Consider the following 19,646-nt stretch of genomic DNA (forward strand, 5'->3'; position numbering starts at 1 on the left):
ATCTGTATTGCTTTTAGTAAGCGGGCGGGAATACCCCAGGAGGCTAACTTTGCCCATAAGTGACTGCACTGTACCAAGTCAAAAGCAGATTTAAAATCCACAAATCATAAATAAAGGGGTTGATTTATTTGCTTACATTTATCTATAATGATAGAAAGAGATAGAATATTTGCTGCTGTTCTGGCCCTTTAATAAAACCTGACTGGTTTGTCAGGAAAATATTTTTTTCAGTTGCCCAGCTCTGAAGGTCCTCTAAAAGTGAACCAGCATTATATTTTCCTTCAGAGTCTGTCAGAGTAATTAAATGGTAATTCTTCAGGCTAGAGGGGTCTCATCCTTTATATATCAGTTGAATAATTGCGCCCTTCCAAGAACTTGGGATGGTTTTGAGCTCTAAGGGTTTTTAAAGACTGCAACTGTCATAGTTTGGACTCTTCCTCTGAGCAAGACTGCTGGTTTAGGGATGACAGTACTTTTATTTGTAAGCGACTACGTCTTTACTACAACAAGTCGCAACTGTTGTCCCAACCTTACCGGCTCACTAGCAGCACCTCACCAGAAACACAATAGTAAAAGGTGATTTATGGCAGCCGTTACGCGTGGACTCGAGAAATAAGATATCTCAGGGAGTGTCGCGGTTAAACGGAGATTACCCTTTTCTCACAGATATATCGGGGCATATTTATACTCCGTTTGCGCCGGAATTGCGTCGTTTTTTTTACGCAATTCTGACGCAAAACTAACTCCATATTTATACTTTGGCGTTAGACGCGTCTAGCGCCAAAGTCCATGGAGTTAGCGTCATTTTTTTAGCGTGGACACCTACTTTGCGTTAATGATATGCAAGGTAGGCGTTCCCATCTAAAAAATCGACTCCGAGGCATGTGCGTCGGATTTATACTCCCGGGCAAAATTCACGCCCAGGAGTGGGCGGGTCCAAAAAAATGACGTACGGCCGCTTTTGCGCCGTTTTTTAGCGCCTGCAAAAGGCAGGCATTAAGTGACCTGTGGGCTCTGAAGGAGCCCAGAGGTGCCCTCCCATGCCCCCAGGGACACCCCCTGTCACCCTTGCCCACCCCAGGAGGACACCCAAGGCTGGAGGGACCCATCCCAGGGACATTAAGGTAAGTTCAGGTAAGTGTTTTTTTTAATTTTTTTTTGTGGCATAGGGGGGCCTGATTTGTGTCCCCCTACATGCCACTATGCCCAATGACCATGCCCAGGGGACAGAAGTCCCCTGGGCATGGCCATTGGGCAAGGGGGCATGACTCCTGTCTTTGCTAAGACAGGAGTAATTTCTATGGGGGTTGGGAGTGGAAAGAAATGGCGCAAATCGGGTTGAGGCGAAAAAATTGCCTCAACCTGACTTGCCCCATTTCTTGACGCCCAAGCCCCATATCCACCTACGCCAGCGCTGCCTGGTGTACGTCGTTTTTTTTAACGCACACCAGACGGCGCCGGCGGCTAACGCCGGCTAACGCCGGCTAACGTCATTCAATAAATACGGCGCCCGCATGGCGCTTCAGAATGGCGTTAGCCGCTCTAATTTTTTTGCCGCAAAGCTGCGTTAGCGCAGTTTTGCGTCAAAAAGTATAAATATGGGCCGCCATATCTCATACAAACACAGGCAATGACACAGATGCAGTGGAGTTACAATAGTTTTTATTTAACATAACTGCAATTTGCGATAAGTTGCATGGGCTGCAATGATTAGGATAATGAATAATGCAAGAAATAGAATTGTGAAGATGAGAGTCATTATTACAAAGACCCCCACCATCTTGCAATACGTAGAAAAGATATATGAGATGTAATATGCCCTAATACCTTAAGGAGAGCTGGATTTGTTAAACCTAATCTTCCAATGCCATGTCCATGAGAGGAGCCCCCAACCCTCGTTCCCTTGGAATGAGGTCTCTATCTCAGACTCCGCAGGGACACGAAGACTGGGTCAGCGTCAAGACGACTGCAGCATCGGTATCAGCGATGGTGGCGATGCCCTCGGTCGGAATCCCTCTGATTATCTGTCTAAAGTGTGATGTATTTATACAGATCTACAAAGTCCCCTGACGTAGGTGTGTTCCTAAACAATAGATAACAGACATGCTTGGGACGGCAATTAATATCAACAATCCCTCAAAAGCATAGAGAGGGAAAATCCCTAAGTGTGAACACCTGCTGTTTGTTTGTCTTTGGTGCTTGATCTTGATGCCTTGGCACGGTGACACTGATAATGTTACCCATAACAAGTGGCCTAACTGTCAACAAGGCAGCCATCTTAGAAGAAATAAATAATGAAATGGGCTAAGACAGAGCAAGCTAAGTAGGTTAAAAGTCACTAGGTGACGGGGGCACGAGTCTACAAGCCAGGGGCTAAGCTAACTCCTGTTATCCCATTAAAACGAACTAGGATTCACTACACCCTCCCCATTGCCGTAACAGGTATGATGAAGGCATAGGGACCCAAATGTTAAAACTTGCTTCTGAACTAAAAGCTAAAAGGAAAAAACAAGCTAAAGAAAAACAAAAAACTCTACCATGTGTTAAAAATATGTTAAAACTAACCTGTTAAAATACATACAGAGATGTTAATGTCAACCATGACAAGCACAGCGTGCAACAGCAAATGTCAATTTAAGTGCATAATTTGGACTCGGAAAGGCAAGTCAATTCATCAAATTATTTGTTATACGCATGATCTTGAAGAATGTCATCAAAGTCACCAACCAAGGACCTAAAAAATGAGTCAACATCGTCCGATGTTAAGTCGAGAGCTGGGTGGACAAACGGATCCACAGAGCAGAAGTGAGCTGTAGTTCCTGGTGTATCTTTATCCGTTGCAGTGTTCTCATCCATGGTAGATCTCACAACGGAAGGCTCATAGGTGGCCTCGCGGAGCAACCTCAGTCTCAAGGGGCATGACCGTGTATGAACCCTCATCGGGGACATCAGCAGTTCGTGGTCCACAGGAGATGTCAGTGTAACAGCAAGACAGACCATAGGCAGATGTTCAAAGATACACCATATGCAGCGGAAGACTGGTTGTACACACCAGAGAAGGGGCCGAAATGACAACGACCAGTCAAGCTCCAGTTCCACCAGCAAGGGTGCACCGAAGATCCGAACCATGCGCTCACGGCACAGTGGAGTTGGTGGGAGCGGCTCCATTGCTCTGCGTTGCTGGAAAGAAACAACCACTGCAAATCAGAAGAAATAGCAGTAGTAGTCCGCCAATCAAAGCCAAAATAATTGGAAAGCCACCAAACACACTTGAAAAGAGAGAATGGATGGCTGCTGGGATGACTCCAAAAACAGTCTGGAAGATGGACACGAAACTAGACCCGACAGCCTTAACAAAATTAACAATCCCAGTGGTGCTCGAAGCATTGAATATTCTGGATACCAGTTCTCCTAAGTGTTTGGGTAAATTGGTATTTAAAAGGGATTGTATCTCGGCTGATGATCTAGCAATCTGGAGAGAATACGTCTCCTTTGGGGAAGTTAAGGCGACCTGTTTCTGAAACAATAGCGCCTTTAGCCTACTCAGCTTGTCATAGTTCACAATAATAGTATCTATGTGGGGCCACATGTCAGATACTTTAATCTCTCGTGTGGGGAGAAACAAAACATGTCCACAACACATAACGACCTTCGTGACCGAGATTGCGTAGGCAATTCCAGGTCGCATGCCGCAACAACTTTGATCGTTCAGTACCAGATAACTTCCATTGGAAAGTACATGAAATACCGGGCGAATCAAAGGGACGGGAGTACCCTTCAGAAAACAGGCCAAATTCGACACCCCGCATTGCAAAGACCGTGAAGAGACACCTGCTTGCATATCATAGAATGACGAACAGCAGTCTCACATTTGCTGCCGCTAAGAAAGACTTCCTTTTCGCCGTTCAGACATCTATAGTCAAAGGGCAACTCCCACTCTTCCTTAATAAAGCTATCTCCTAGTTGCTCATATCTTCCCACTGCAAGATGTTTCAGGCAGCTCGAGAAACGAAAGGTCGAATTTGGTAAATTAATAATGCCATCTAAGAGCCAGATAGTTGAAGGACTCTCTGCTACCATGAAGGGCAACTTATCTAACTTCTGTACTTGAAGTAGGGTAAAACTAGCCTCCATTTTAGCATTATCACTTGTTCCTTGGAAAAATTAAAAGCAGTGAAGAATTCACTCCCATTAATATACTTCCATGGAATGTGGCCACTTTCAGTGTCTGTAATGTCCAACCTAGCTGCATGATTGAACGTAGCTGTGTTTGCCCATGATATAACCGGGACAAGTCTGTCTGAGTGATATCAATAGCAGACAACACTATATTTGATAGTGAATAAATCCTGTTGGACAGTGTATTCATGCCGTTGACGACGACAGATAATGTTTTCTCTAAATTTTCTTTATCTAGTTGCCTTAAACGCGCAGCAGCCTCAATCTGGGAAAGTTTCCAAATTTCATTGTAGGTAGCATATAAAAACCTTTTAGAGCGCTGTTTCCTAGGACCCAGCAGAAAATCCTGCAAGTCTATATTTTCAGAAAGAGTGTTCAAGTGTTTCTTAACTGTGGCCAACGTGTTAGTTTGCCAATCTTTAAACCTTGCCGGAGTAGGGATACTGGGCGTGTTTAGATCCTTAATTTTCGCTAACCCCAGACATGATGTCTGCTGAATAGTGTCATTTAAGAAAATCATTTGCACAGGAATCAGGCATGCTCGAAATAAAGCCTCCCTACACTTTATTTGCCAATCTTGTGTTCCCCATACACTTTTCAAGTCAATAGTGGTCTTCCATTATTTGTAACCCTCAATTGCGAGCCGGGAAAACAAAGGGATCTGAATAAATCAATTTTGTATCAGTTAGAAAAATGTTCCTAATTTGTGCCGGAGGTATTTTAAAATAATATGACTCTGCTTTTCTTGTATCATGCCCAGAAAAGTATGTAAATTTATTGCTATAATACTTTGTACTCCCCACCAGTGGTGTAGAACAGTGTAGAACAGTGTTCCCACTGTGTGTAGTTCAATACTGGCCTGTATCTAGTGGCACGGTGTAGGTAGTGATGTCCCCAATAGTTATAGCAGAACATTTCCCCATAATTCATTGTATAATCATAAACATCATCACTTTCAAAAGTGCAATAGTCCTTCATTTCAGTTAGCATGGAATCAACTGTTTGGACATCCAATCATCAGAAACAACATCAGGTGTAATTACATCAGTCATTGAAATTTTGAACACGTATGGTATTTGAATAATTTCTGTAGGCCCGTATATATAGAATGGAACTTTGTCCCACACAATCCCATCAGTAATCGGTAATGCTGTAATATTTACAGGGGACAAATCTCTGTGGACCTTATGTGAAGAATGATGTGGTGTTAAAACTTCATCAACGGGCTCCACTGAGGAGCGATCAGGAATATAGTGACCATTTATAAGCAAAAAGAAAACAGTCACAAAACCAATCCATAAAAATAATGCAAAAAATGTCAAACAGAACCATAAGTAGTTCCATGGGCATTTCAAACAGTTCTTTTTAAGCCATCGATACAGCCTACTACTCTTTGAAACATTGTCAATCACAGTAGTGGATGAATCTGAAGAAAAATCATCAATGTCAATGAAATAGCCAGAGGTAGTCTCTGCAAACACAGGAGTCGGTGAACTCTGATCCACTGCACGTGGAGGCTCTTGGTAAACAACGTCATTAGTCATTGAAGGGTTAGTGTAAAATACAGCTAAATCTTGAAACGGGGTGGTCACTGAAGATGTGACTGGAACCAACAAGAGTTAATTTTCCGCCCTCCCCATGGTCAAGGAGATGTCTGGAACAGCAGTTGACATTGTTGCATAGTCTGTAGTAGTGATGTTCATCCTATTATGTAGATGGATGTCCTGTTGGGTAGTGAGAGGGGTTCGGGAACCACCCAAGGGACCTCCTGGTCTACTGTGAAGGATCGGCCACATGGTGTAATTTGATGTCATCAATGGAGATGAATCTGTTCATCTTAAAACGAGACAGCGGTGGTAAGATGACAGTCCTGGTGCCTTGTATTCCTAAGACTGATACAGGTGCTCTGTATGATGGACCGAACTCCTTCTTCACAGCGATCTTTTCACGAACCAGATCCCCAACTTTAGGAATCCAGCCAGTTGAAGTTTTCACCAAATCCCTTATTCCTAAGGTGGCAGCACTTGCAGATGATTTATCATCACAAAATTGTTGAAGCTCCTGTAAAACAGTGAGACGTTCTTTTATGTCAAATGGTGTTTCTGCTGCCACCATACCAGGGGCATCAAGATCAGGGACATACATAGGTATCCCAAAGAGAACCTCATATGGAGAGCATCCCCACAAGGACCGTCTTGGCAGATTATTCAGTGCTCTCTGGACTCCAAATAAGTGGTGTAACCAACTGCGGCCTGAACCTAATACTCGAGCTGTTAAGGACTGTTTTAGATCACGATTCCGCCTCTCCATGACCGAATTTCCCTTGGTATGGTGAGGAGTAATGGAGTTCAACACCCATCATCCCCATTGTGTCCCTGAACGCCTTAGAGGCAAATGCAGGGCCCTGGTCTGAATGGAATGCTGCAACCGCATATGTACCGATAAAGATCAGCAAGTCTTTTATAACAGTCCAGGCATCAGCCAACAGCTGTAGCCATACCCACAGGAATCTAGAACAGGAATCTACAGCTACTAAAATGTATTTGTATGCACCATCAGGCTGTAAGGGACCACAATGGTCCAGGTACACACACTGTAGTGGCTTGTTGGCCACTAAGAGGGATGTCTGCGGTGGGTGTTTGATATTAGAGCCCTTGATCTGCTGGCAAATGTCACAGCAAAGGACATACTGCTTTGTTCGTCTGCATAGACCAGGCCACCAGTAGCGTTGCTGTAGGAGTGTTATTGTGGCCTGTATACCAGCATGTGCAGAAGCAACACCCTCATGCGCTGCTTTAATTAGATCTAATCTCTGGTCTTCATTGGGGATCACTCGATCTCCAACCCCAGGAATCGTTGTGTAAGCAACATTCTGTGCACTGATATGGTAAGTATAGTTTGTAGGGTATCCTTTCAGAAGGGGCTTGCCTGCTGCCGAAGCTTTAACGGCAATCAGTATTTCATTATCCAATCTCGTCAGAGAATGAGTCACTGCAGCCACAGAAGCTGTAGCTACTGATGCTTTCGCCGCTTCATCAGCCAACGTATTACCGGTAACGTGTACTCCTACACATTGGTGTCCCAATGTATGAACTACTTGGACACACGGTAGCTTATCCTTAAGATCAGCCACCCTCCCCCACAATGTCTTGTGTTTAATGGTGTTCCCTTCAGCATCTCTAAACCCGTTCAGTTTCCAATGATTGAGATATTCATTGTATGACTGGACGCAGTAATATGAGTCACAGACTATCAAAGTCTGGCTTCCTGTCTCAGTATGTGCGAGCGCTAAAATAAGAGCCTTAAGCTCAGCCAACTGTGCCGTGCAGTCCCCTAAGGTCTGCGTGTAGGTATTGTGAGGGTGGAAAACTCCATCTTCCATCACTCCGCTCACGGCTGCGCAAGCTGCCGAGTATTGATGTTTAGTAACCTACAGCCAGTTGTGCCGAACCATCAGTGTATATGACAGTATGATAGCTGTCAAGTGGCAAGATATTCAGAGGAGAGGGGTACTCTTGTTCATACTGGAGAAATTCTTGTGTCTGAAGTTTGGGATCGAATATATAATCGACATCAATGGCGGTCAGGGACGTTTCCCATTGAATCCAACGCAGATGTAATGCTTTTGCATTAGGAACGCTTGCTTTGGTGCCAGCCTCTAAGGCTGGCACCGGGGAGACAACAATTATACGTTTCCCCTGGGCAAGTGGCCTCTCCTTTATGATGGCCATCTGAACTGGCGTTAGAAACTTTTCTGTAGGTGCAAAACGTTGTTCTGCATTTGAGTATAAATGTGATTTATATGCTATGGGTACCGTGTCATCCTCATTAAAGGTGACATAAGTAAATCCAAGGGCACCAGCAATTATTCTGATGACCAAGTTTGTTTTATTGTCACGTGTGTGTAAGTGTTAAGCTTCTAGCATGTCCCGTTGCATGTCCCTAAGGATGTGCGTGTGTTCAATTGTCCAGCGTCTGCTAGAAAAATTGGGCTGAACTAAGTCATAAAGTGGCTTTATGCGTTCTGCATTATCTGGAATGTTTGTTCTGCCAAAATTGAAGAAACCCACTAATGACTGTAATTTCTTAAGTGTGTTTTGGAGGCTGTAGTTGAGCACATTTCTCCAGAAAGTGCTGGGCCAGGCTCTTCCCCTCGTTTGATAGCTCATATCCCAGGAATAATACGCTAAGAAAGGCTATCTTGCTTTTCTTAAAATTGAATTTATAACTGAGGTCTGCAAACCCCAAAATGATCCCATCGACCCTCGCAAGATGAATGTCGAGGACGTCATCTGTGAGATATATGTTATCCACATAAGACAATGCCTCGGAATCAATATCATGTAATATTGATGTTACACAGGCTGAAAACAGCCCTGGGCTATTTTTATAGCCTTGAGGTAAACGACAAAAGCGTTTCTGAGAGCCAAATGAAAATGCACTTAGTTCCCGTTTTTCATGTGCTAAATTCTGGCAGAAGAAGTGTCTATAATCAACCACTATTCTATATGAATGGTCTGGCTTTGCAACGGGGAATAACGGATTATTCATTGCAGATGTACAGGGCTCAATTACTCCCTGGTACTCAAGTTGTGATAGGATCTCCTTCACCTGAGCTTTTGCTTCATGTCTAACAGGGTATTGCGGCTGCGGTTGGGGTGTAGACCTAACGGGAATAATATGACAAGAAGACTCCTTGTCCCAACCTACATGATTGCGATATAGTGCAGGTGCCAGCGCTAAAGCACATTCAGAAGCATAGGTTTCTTTATCTGCTTCTGTAACAAGACCGGAGAAAGAAGGCAAGATGACATCTTCCCCATGCGGGAGCTTGCGGACGTGTTCAGGTGGCCAATCTCTTTCGGCCAATAGGATATCACTAGTAAGTTCATCCCAAAATATCACACTAATAGTGCGTTCCATGTCTCCCTCTATCTGAATTTTTAAATCATAAACCCTATCGCTGTTTCAACCACGATGTAATCGCTATTTGCTGTTGCATCCAGATGATCTTTCAGACTCAGGCGACATATCGTGACTTCTGCCACACTGTCTAACAGAGTCACTGCCCACGTCTTGTTCCTCAACAGCGTTCTCAATTTTACTGGCATTTTTAACTGTCAGAGCTGCCACCTTCTTTTTTTTAAACTGTGGCTTTTGCTGAGGAGTCTTTTCTTCTTTTTTAATGGTAGACTGTTGTGAGTCTTTCTTCCCTTTCACGTATTCCGGACGTCGATCTTGACGGCCCCTTCTCTCGCTACGTCTATCCGGTGCGTCCTGAAAGGAACGAGAGGGACGTGAATCAGTATATCTGTCTGGAGTTTTAATGTTCTCCCTATTTCTGAGATTATGGGGCTCATTCTGAGCCCGGCGGGCGGCGGGAGGCGCCCGCCTGGAGGGAGCCGCCAAATGGCCGCTCTGCGGTCGAAAGACTGGCTTTCCCGCTGGGCTGGCGGGCGACCGCCAGAGGGCCGCCCGCCAGCCCAGCAGGAAACCCCTCCCCACGAGGAAGCCGGCTCCGAATGGAGCCGGCGGAGTGGGTATGTGCTACGGGTGCAGTGGCACCCGTCGCATATTTCAGTGTCTGCAAAGCAGACACTGAAATACAAAGTGGGGCCCTCTTACGGGGGCCCCTGCAGTGCCCATGCCATTGGCATGGGCACTGCAGGGGACCCCCGGGGCCCCACGACACCCCTCACCGCCATCCTGTTCCTGGCGGTGAGGGGGTCGGAATCCCCCATGGGGGATTACCAGGGCAGCGGAAAAACGGCGGGAGACCGCCAGTTTTCCTTGTCTGACCGCGGCCAAACCGCCGCGGTCAGAATGCCCTGCGGGGCACCGCCAGCCTGTTGCCGGTGCTCCCACATCCCCGGCCCCGGCGGTCCTTGATCGCCGGGGTCGGAATGACCCCCTATATCTCCTTTCGGAGTTCTCCGGGCGTGGAGAATCAGCTCTCTTATTCCTTCTTTCTTTTAAATCTTTTTGTTTGTCCCAGCGCTTCTTTGAGCCCTCTTGTGCCTGCTTTGTACCCTCCTTGTGGGCGGTACCTTGTATTTCCAATTTTTTAGGTTTGGCTCCTAAACTATCCCATCCTATACTAGTATAGGTATCGGAAATTATTTTCAGTAGCTGTCTCTCTTGTTCCTGGTGTGGAGTTTCCCGGAGACGCTGGCGAATTGCCAGTGCTACTGCTTCCCCCTTAATATTACTGAGTATTATCGAGGATACGGCGTCAAAGTTACGCATTAATTTCATCCCAAATCCAGGGCTGGTGCAGCCCCATGCTCATTTTGTGTTTGTTTTAACACTTCCGGCAAGTTGGCAAGTGTCGGGGTACCATGTGTGGTAGTATATATGGCAGCGAAGACTGTACCACATGTGGCACAGTCATCTACCGAGGGAACCATCCCAAAAGGCAAGCACATAGTGAGCAATCTATGTTTTTCCTGTGGTCCCGTATGGGGAAACACAGCTTCCAGCTGATTCGTCTTCTGGGCAATCCAGAACAGTATTTTTTCCCGTTCCGTGGGCACTTTACCCATAATAGTATGCACTGTTTTTGGACTAATCCCAGTAGCCAATTGATAACCACCAGCTACTGGCGGTGCTGGACGCACTGGTGTTGTGTTTAATGTTTGCAGTACGAACTGGGCTAATCATCTATATAATGCCACTAATTCATTATATAAAACTTGTAAATCTGCTATCTGCATATTTTGTAAGCCTGGGTGAGGTGTGTCTGTGGCAAACATAGGCCACGTAGGTCCATCATTACTTAAGGGACCTAACCTCACTCTTTGTAGTACATGAGGTAGGACCAGTTCTGATGCTCCTGGTATGTGAGCGATATTTCATGATACTGGTATGCTTTGTACCGTAAAGGTACGTTTGCAACTTCATATGTGTGAAATGTGTGCGTTCTTTGGTTAACCTCAAGAAAGGTGACCCAACAGTAAAATGTTTCTGTTTGGTATACTTCATTAGCTTCTATTATCAGAGTAACATCTCCACCCTCATCTGTAAGGCCATGCGTTAATAAATGTTGTGTTAGTGCACGTCTAGCATTTTCAGGAATGTCTATGGCATCAGCCATATTTGTTTAGAGAAATGGAACACCAGATAGGGGAAGTATTGTCCTTTTATGAGTTCAAGCTCGAACAACCTACAGCTGAATCAGGTGTTACCTTTTCAGCTGAGGAGGATTCTCCCAAAGACCACGGACGTCTCCGTATAATGATACTTAGGGTACCTGTTGTCTGTGAGACAGTGATAGTCAGGGTATCCGTAAATTAGTGCCTAAACACCATCCTTGGTGTCGTAGTTTGGACTCTTGCTCTGAGCAAGACTGATGGTTTTGGGATGACAGTACTTTTGTTTGTAAGCGACTACGTCTTTCCTACAACAAGTCGCAACTGTTGTCCCAACCTTACCGGCTCACTAGCAGCACCTCACCAGAAACACAATAGTAAAAGGTGATTTATGGCAGCCGTTACGCGTGGACTCGAGAATAAGATATCTCAGGGAGTGTCGTGGTTAAACGGAGATTACCCTTTTCTCACAGATATATCATGTCTCATACAAACACAGGCAATGACACAGATGCAGTAGAGTTACAATAGTTTTTATTTAACATAACTGCAATTTGCGATAAGTTGCATGGGCTGCAATGATTAGGATAATGAATCATGCAAGAAATAGAATTGTGAAAACGAGAGTCATTATTACAAAGACCCCCACCATCTTGCAATACGTAGAAAATATATATGAGATGTTATATGCCCTAATACCCTAATGTGAAAGGCCTAACCTCCTACCTAAAGGAGAGCTGGGTTTGTTAAACCTAATCTGCCAATACCATGTCCATGAGAGGAGCCCCCAACCCTTGTTACCTTGGAATGAGGTCTCTATCTCAGACTCCGCAGGGACACGAAGACTGGATCAGCGTCAAGACGACTGCAGCATCGGTATCAGCTATGGTGGCAATGCCCTCTGGTCGGAATCCCTCTAATTATCTGTCTAAAGTGTGATGTATTTATACAGATCTACAAGGTCCCCTGACGTAGGTGTGTTCCTAAACAATAGATAACAGACATGCTTGGGACGGCAATTCATATCAACAATCCCTCGAGAGTATAGAGAGGGAAAATCCCTAAGTGTGAACACCTACTGTTTGTTTGTCTTTGGTGCTTGTTCTTGACGCCTTGGGGCGTAGACACTGATAATGTTACCCATAACAAGTGGCCTAACTATAAACAAGGCAGCCATCATAGAATACATAAATAATTAAATGGGCTAAGACAGTAGGTTAAAGGTCACTAGGTGACGGGGGCACGAGTCTACAAGCCAGGGGCTAAGCTAACTCCTCTTATCCCATTAAAATGAACTAGGATTCAGTACACAACCAGCTTCTCTGCCCAGAAACCCAGGTTTTTTTCTATAAGGCATTTGGAATCCCATTTGCGCCTGGAGCCCGTGCCTGTCTGCTCTTATTAATCCATCTACTCACCTGAGCCACGGAGAATGTAATGGTTGCTTCTTGGAAGTCAACTCATTCAAGGGGGCAACAATGGTGCTATATCCCTTGACAAACCTCCTGTAATAGCCAGTGAGGCCTAAAAAGGCCCTCTCCTCAGTCTGGGTCTTGGGAGTCTCCCAAGACAGAATAATCCATTTTGGCTGTAGGGGTGCTTGCCTTAATAGTGAGTCCTGCCTTTTACATGGCCTCTAACACTCTGCAGAGGTGCTGCAGGTGTCCCTCCCAGGTGGAACTGAACACTGCAATGTCATCCAGGTATGCCGCGCTGAAGTCATCCAGCTCAGTCAATACTTGGTTGACCAACTTCTGGAATGTGGTAGGGTCATTTTTTATCCCAAATGGCACCACTTTAAACTGGCTGTGTCCATCTGGGGTAGACAATGCTGACCTCTCCTTGGCCCCCTCAGTTAAGGCAATCTGCCAATACCCAGATGTCAAATCAAACGTGCTGAGGTATTTGGCAGCTCCCAACCTATCTATGAGCTCATCAGCTGGGAGGATGGGTTGTGCATCAGTTTTAGTGACTGCATTGAGACCCCAGTGGTCCACACAGAACCGGAGTTCTATGGTGGCACCAGGAGCAGCAGCCTTTGGGACCAAGACCATAGGGCTGGCCCAAGGACTGCTAGAAAACATGATTATCCCTAGGGCTATCATCTTAGAAACCTCAACTTTGATGCTGGCCCTGACTTTATCAGTCATCCTGTAAACCTTCTGTATAATGGGTGGACTGTCCCCAGTGTCCACATCATGTGTACACAAGTGTGTGACCTTGGGATCAGGAAGAACAGGGAGGTAAACCGACCCAATACCTGGTGACAGTCCCTCCCCTGTTCTGAGGTCAGGGAGGGGGAGAGGTTCACACCCTCCACAGACCCTTCTTTCTTTCAAGTAGACAGGAGGCCGGGAAGAGGCTTGCTATCTTCCTCCACCCCATTTTCTTTTGCTAGGAGCATGGACAATTCAGTCTGCTCAAAATGTGGTTTGAGAAAGTTCACATGCAGGACCCTTAAGCAGTTCCTGGGAGTCCTCAAGTCCACGGGGTAGGTGACTTCACTCTTGCGGTCCACCACATCAAATTGCCCAGACCACTTGTCCTGGAGTGCCCTGGGCTCCACTAGCACCATTGCCCACACTTTTTGCCCAGGATGAAACTCGACCAGAGTGGCATTCTAGTCATACCACCGTTTCATGTGTGCCTGGCTTGCTTCCAGGTTCTCTTGTACAAGAGCTCTGAAGCGGGCAGTCAGGTTTCTGAAGGCCAGTATGTAGCTAAATACATCCTGGGGAGGTTTACTGGGGGCTTTCTCTAAGCTCTCCTTCACCAGACTCAAAGGTCCCCTAAATGGGTGGCCTTACAGTAGCTCAAAAGGACTAAATCCAAGCCCTTTTTGAGGCACCTCCCTGTAGGTAAATAGAAGGCATGGCAAGACGACGTCCCACTTCTTCATCAAGGGTTTTGACAGGCCCATGATCATGCCTTTTCAATGTGAGGTTGAATCTCTCAACCAGATCATTGCTTTGGGGATGGTAAGGAGTGGTGAACTTATACGTTACCCCACACTCCTACCATAGAGACATCATATAAGTAGATATGAAGATGGTACCTCTATCAGATACCACTTCCTTGGGGAACCCCATGCGGGTAAAAACCCCATCAATGCACGACCCACCATAAGGGAAGTGATTGAACTCAGAAGAATGGCTTCTGGGTACCGGGTGGCATGGTCCACCAACACCAGGATGAACCTGTTGCCCATGGCTGGCTTGGGATCCAGAGGCCCCACACTGTCAATACTGACCCTCTCAAAGGGGGTACTGACCACTGGAAAAGGCTGAAGGGGAGCCTTTCATTTCCCCCAATCTTGCCACATGCCTAACAAGTCCGGCAAGATTTGCAATGAGCATCTGAGTGCCTGTGCATTAGGGGCCAGTAAAAGTTGGTGACAAGCCTTTCAAAGGACTTGTCCTGCACCAAATGTCCAGCTAAAGGCACATCATGAGCCAGACCCGCTAGGAAGGCTCTGAAGCACTGGGGTACCACCGGCACACGGACTGACCCATGCACAGTAACCTTAGGCTCACTTGAGATCCTGGCTCCTTGCCAGCCGCCTGGTCTGCAGCCTTCTGCTGCAAACTCACTAGAGTAGGGCATGTCCTTCATGCCTCATAGAATGTCTCCCTGCTGCCACTGTGACAGCGCAGGGACCTCCTCCACCTCAGCCACCTGTTCCCCTGTAGGCTGAAGGGCATCAACCACAGGCTCCACCTCCTCCCGAACCGTGGGAACCTCTGGGACTGGTTTCCCATGCCTCCTGCCCTTTCTCTTTTAGGGGTCTCCTGGGCCACTGTTTCAGGATCCAGGGGCTCCCGACCACCCTGACGGGCTGCCATTGACCTGGTGGATACGCATACTCTCCCAGGCAGACCCAACATCTCCAAGTGTGACCTGTGTTCCACCTCCTTCCAAGGGGAATCCTCCAAGTCATTGACAAGCAAACAATCCACAGGCATGGTTGGACTCACAGCTGCCTTCAAGGAACCTGAGACCCCCCTCCATTCAAAGGGAACCTGCGCCACTCTGCACAGATGCTCTGAGTTGTCCACTGCAACCACTTGGTGAAGTATCTGCTCTTCAGATAGGCTCCACCCTCTGTCCATTAATGGTCACCCACTGCTTGTACTTTTTAGTGTTCTCAGGCACGAGGGTTCTCTGGACCATCTCAATGTTCCCTAGCACAACAAGCGGCATCCCAGCTGGCTCCCACCCACCTGGAACCAACTCCTCCGCAAGCGCTACACTAGCCAAACCCTGGGACTGCGCACAAGTGGGTGCTGGTGTACTTTTGGGGCATGTGGGGTCCCCCCACCCATGACCCAGCTGGTCACATGCATAACACTTATGTGGGGGACCTCCTACAACAGGTTTCCCTTTAGAGAACCATGGCTTCTTTTCACTGGGGGGCTGGGAATCCTTACCCTGGAAATAGGGTTGGGGCCCTTTAGAGAACTCCCCATATTTACCCTTACCTCCCTTCCTTCTTAGAGGGACCGTGCCCACCACTGGCGTGGTCTCCCCCATACCTCTTCTGGATTCTGGATCCTGGTGCTCTCCCTTCGGTCCGCTTCCTGCGCAAGCTTCCTGCGGTCAGTTAGCTTGCTGTAAGTTAGTTGCTGGCACAGCTCTGGAAATATAAACTGTACAAGTGCTCCCAAGCAATTAAATTGTACAGCCCCTCATACGTTGTCACCTTACTGCCCTTCTCCCAACCATCAAGAGACTTGCAAAAAGAACCAAAGCATTCCAACCATGTTTGGGATTCCTTCTTCTTATAGGACCTAAACTTATCGTTATACTGCTCAAGGGTGAGACCATACCTTATGAGTAGGGCATCCTTCAGGATAGAGTGGGTAAGTCTGTGAGGATCTCCCACGGATGTCAGAGTATCCCTCCCCTCTACCTAAATGGCTTTCACAGACCCGCCCCCCAAAGAGCTTCAGGGACCAGATCCACATGGAGAGCAGATTCATATCCCTTGAATCACAAAAACATGTCATCCTCCCTTTTGTAATCCTTCACAAGATCTTTAGGAATGTGCACCCTTTTCTCAGGCTGCACTGTGATATTGCTGCCACCATACCTACTGGACTGGCTCCTGTGCTCCAGCTCCCTCAAGCTAAGCTAATGAGCCAACGATATCATCTTCTCATCTATGGCCATCCTCCTCTCTTCCATCTCCCTTTGCATCCTAAACTTTTCTAACTCCAGCTGGTGAGCCCATACTGCCACCTGCCCTGGAGACTCTCTCCCTGGACATAATAGGCCCATCCACTATACCATTGTGTAGGGATTGCACCTCCTCACCCGCATCCTCCTCCTCTGTGTGCCCCTCAGCTTCCTTTGCTGTCACCCAGGCCCTCAGTGCTTTTTGCAGCTCCTCCTTCCTGGTGGAGCCCTTAATGGGACAGGCAAGATTATTGCGGAACTGCCTCAACTGAGCAACTGTATAGCTATCCAGTTTCCCTAAGTCAAAAGCAGCTTCACTGGCGTACTGGAATGGCGCTAGCCGGAGCTATACTTTTGGGCGCAAATATGCGCTAACACAGGTTTGCGTCAAAAAATATAAATATGGGCCTCAGTGTCTTGCCCCCTTCTGCCACGTAAGTGAGATAACAAAACTGTCCTTCACAATAAACTTTATGCACCAATGTTGCCAGAAAACATCTTGCAAGTGAAGGTAGCAACTGAAACCACTCATCTCTGTGTGTGAAAGCACGAGATAGGAATACCAGAGTGGTGAGAGCCGGTTAAAGTTGGATTTCCTTGGATGATTATCCCATTGTACTATGTGAAATGCATTTTTGTTGCTGATGATTTCACAACATTTAAACAAATAATGTTTAATACAAGTCTTTGGTCTTGTCCAAAGTCAGAGATGTTAAATAGTGAACAACAAATACAAGGAGTGCATGTTAAACGGCATCATTCATCTTGAATTCTGTAAAAGTATAATAAAATATAGACATTATTTCACCAAATTACCGTGCTCTGGCTGTGTGCACAGAAATATTGAAGATCCTGTTCTCACTCTATTCGCATATCCAATGCAAAGACGGTTTGGATGGCATAAAACTCATGTTAGATGATGACACAATTAGGTATCTTTTGTGAGAACAAATAACTTGGGAGGCAAGGAGTATTATCAGAGTGTGTCAGTAATAATTTCTATGCCTTGCAAATAGGTAAAATCAATTACCAATGAAAAATATTGACTCATGTGAGATGTAAACAAGAAGAGAGGAACACGTTTAAATGATACTAACGAGATTCCTGTTCATGGTAATCTATTCTTACTAAACTCATTGTTGGTTTCTAATTATATTACTCCTTCGAGGAACTTGAAAAGGGAATGGAGTTTCCAAAACCTTAGCCTGCTAATGAATAATGTAACTAATTACATTTGTGACTGTTTTGCTGCTTAGATCCCATTGTGCAACATTTCTCATTTCTTTTTTCTCCAAATGCATGGAATATCCTTGGATACGATTTCAGAAAGTTGGATGAGTGTGTATATCAGTTGATGTCAGAAATATAAATATGATTTCACGCGTTGCTTTACGTCTCTAAAGAAAATAATTTGTATATTGTTTTTTTAATATTTGTTAAGTTATATATGAAGATAACTCAGGACTGAACAGTGGTACTACAGCTGCTTATGAAGTACAATTTAAATGAATGAATTCCTAGGCATGCTTGAATTGATTCCTTCCTTCATTTATAGAAGGAAGAGTTTTAAGTCAGTACACACAATAAATGAGGACTGCATACAGTACTTACCAATCCAGGAACAGGAAGAAGCGCCCAATGACAGCACAACTATAGGATCCAAGGATCTGTCAATTAATCACTGGCAGGCTAACTTTTAAAAGGAAGAGTTTTATGCACATGACTCCTTTTAGATAAACTCCACCAAAACAGGACAGTCCATAAAAAAGTCCCAATTTAAAATGTATAGTTACCTTAGGGCACAAGTTACAGTTACCTCAGATTTATCTATCTATAACAGGTACATTTCTATCGTTTTGTACGTTTAAAATGTGAACCTAACTATAACATCCCTCCAACCTTGTTTTTTTAAGTGAATTTCTATGATTTTTAAATTCTATTTCCTAACTATAACGTCCCTGTAGTCTTTGTGTTTTTTTTCCCGTGAACTTCTATGGTTCTTTAACACAAAGTAATTTTCATCACTATACAGTAATCCATCCTTTGGCTGTCCGTAGCTGTGTGTGGTGGCGGTTGGCCAGGCTCTATGGCCAACCTCCTATAACTTCCCAACCATGTGCCATGCACAGCCGTCAGACATGTGAGGTGGGGTTGACCGCAGGGCCTGGCTTGTTACCTTATCCTGCAGCCAACCCCCACCTAACCACCCAACCCTGGGAGAGATAGAAAGTGAGAGACTGAGAGCGCTTTAGGCTTTGATGAATGATATAGTTAGAATGAGATATATCTGGGAAAACTGAAAATATTTTTTTTGTCAGTTAAAAAGATTGAGATCACCTTTCAGTATGCAACCTATATATTTATATTTAAAAAGAAACTAAGGCAGGAAATGACCACAGACTCACCTAGACTAGAACCCTTAACTTTTAGTTGGAGTGTCTAAGACTTTAACCACTAGGCCAGTGGTGACTCCTTACTGTGGAGTGTTCAGACTTATCTATGGCATTGAACCCACAGATTTTGAAGTTCCATCACTAGGTATGATTAACAATGAAAACACCAGAAAATAAACAGAACAGATCCATTGTCAAAAAATACTAGGATTTGAACCTTCACCCTAGTGAGTGACAACACAAGACCTTGATCATTAGGCCAGAAGTGACTCTGTTCTGCTCTGTATCCTAACCTAACTATAACATTCTTACCAAACATCTTGCTAGTCTGACTTTTTGAAGTCATTGTATGGAGAGACCATTGCAATAACAATCACTCGCTCTCTCTTCCATCCCTTTATGGGATGGAGGAGAGATAGACAGAGAGTGACTGGACCGCAAGGGAAGCCTGAAGGATCCCGAGGTCCTAGCCAGCAAACCACATTCTGCAGGTGCCGTCATTGCTCTCACAAGAAGAGAGCTGCTTTTAATAGCAGCTCCATGCTTGTGGGAACAATGTTTTAATCTGTTTCAAATATGCATGAAGGGAAACAGATGAAAACTTCACTTCCTGCAAGTAAGAGCTGTTTAACAGATCTCACTAGCAGAAAGTGAAGTGTTTGCTCTGACTTGGCTGAAGCTATCAAAGCTCCTGCCAAGTCAAAGCAAACAGCTATGCTACGGGATGGGCACCTGGGACATAGCAGGAGCCGGCCCTGTGAGTGGCAGTCCCCAGGGCCATCTATGACTTCTTGAGGTGGGCCGCGTGGCA

Source organism: Pleurodeles waltl, chromosome 9 (assembly GCF_031143425.1).
Source record: "Pleurodeles waltl isolate 20211129_DDA chromosome 9, aPleWal1.hap1.20221129, whole genome shotgun sequence".
NCBI classification, from domain to species: Eukaryota; Metazoa; Chordata; class Amphibia; order Caudata; family Salamandridae; genus Pleurodeles; species Pleurodeles waltl.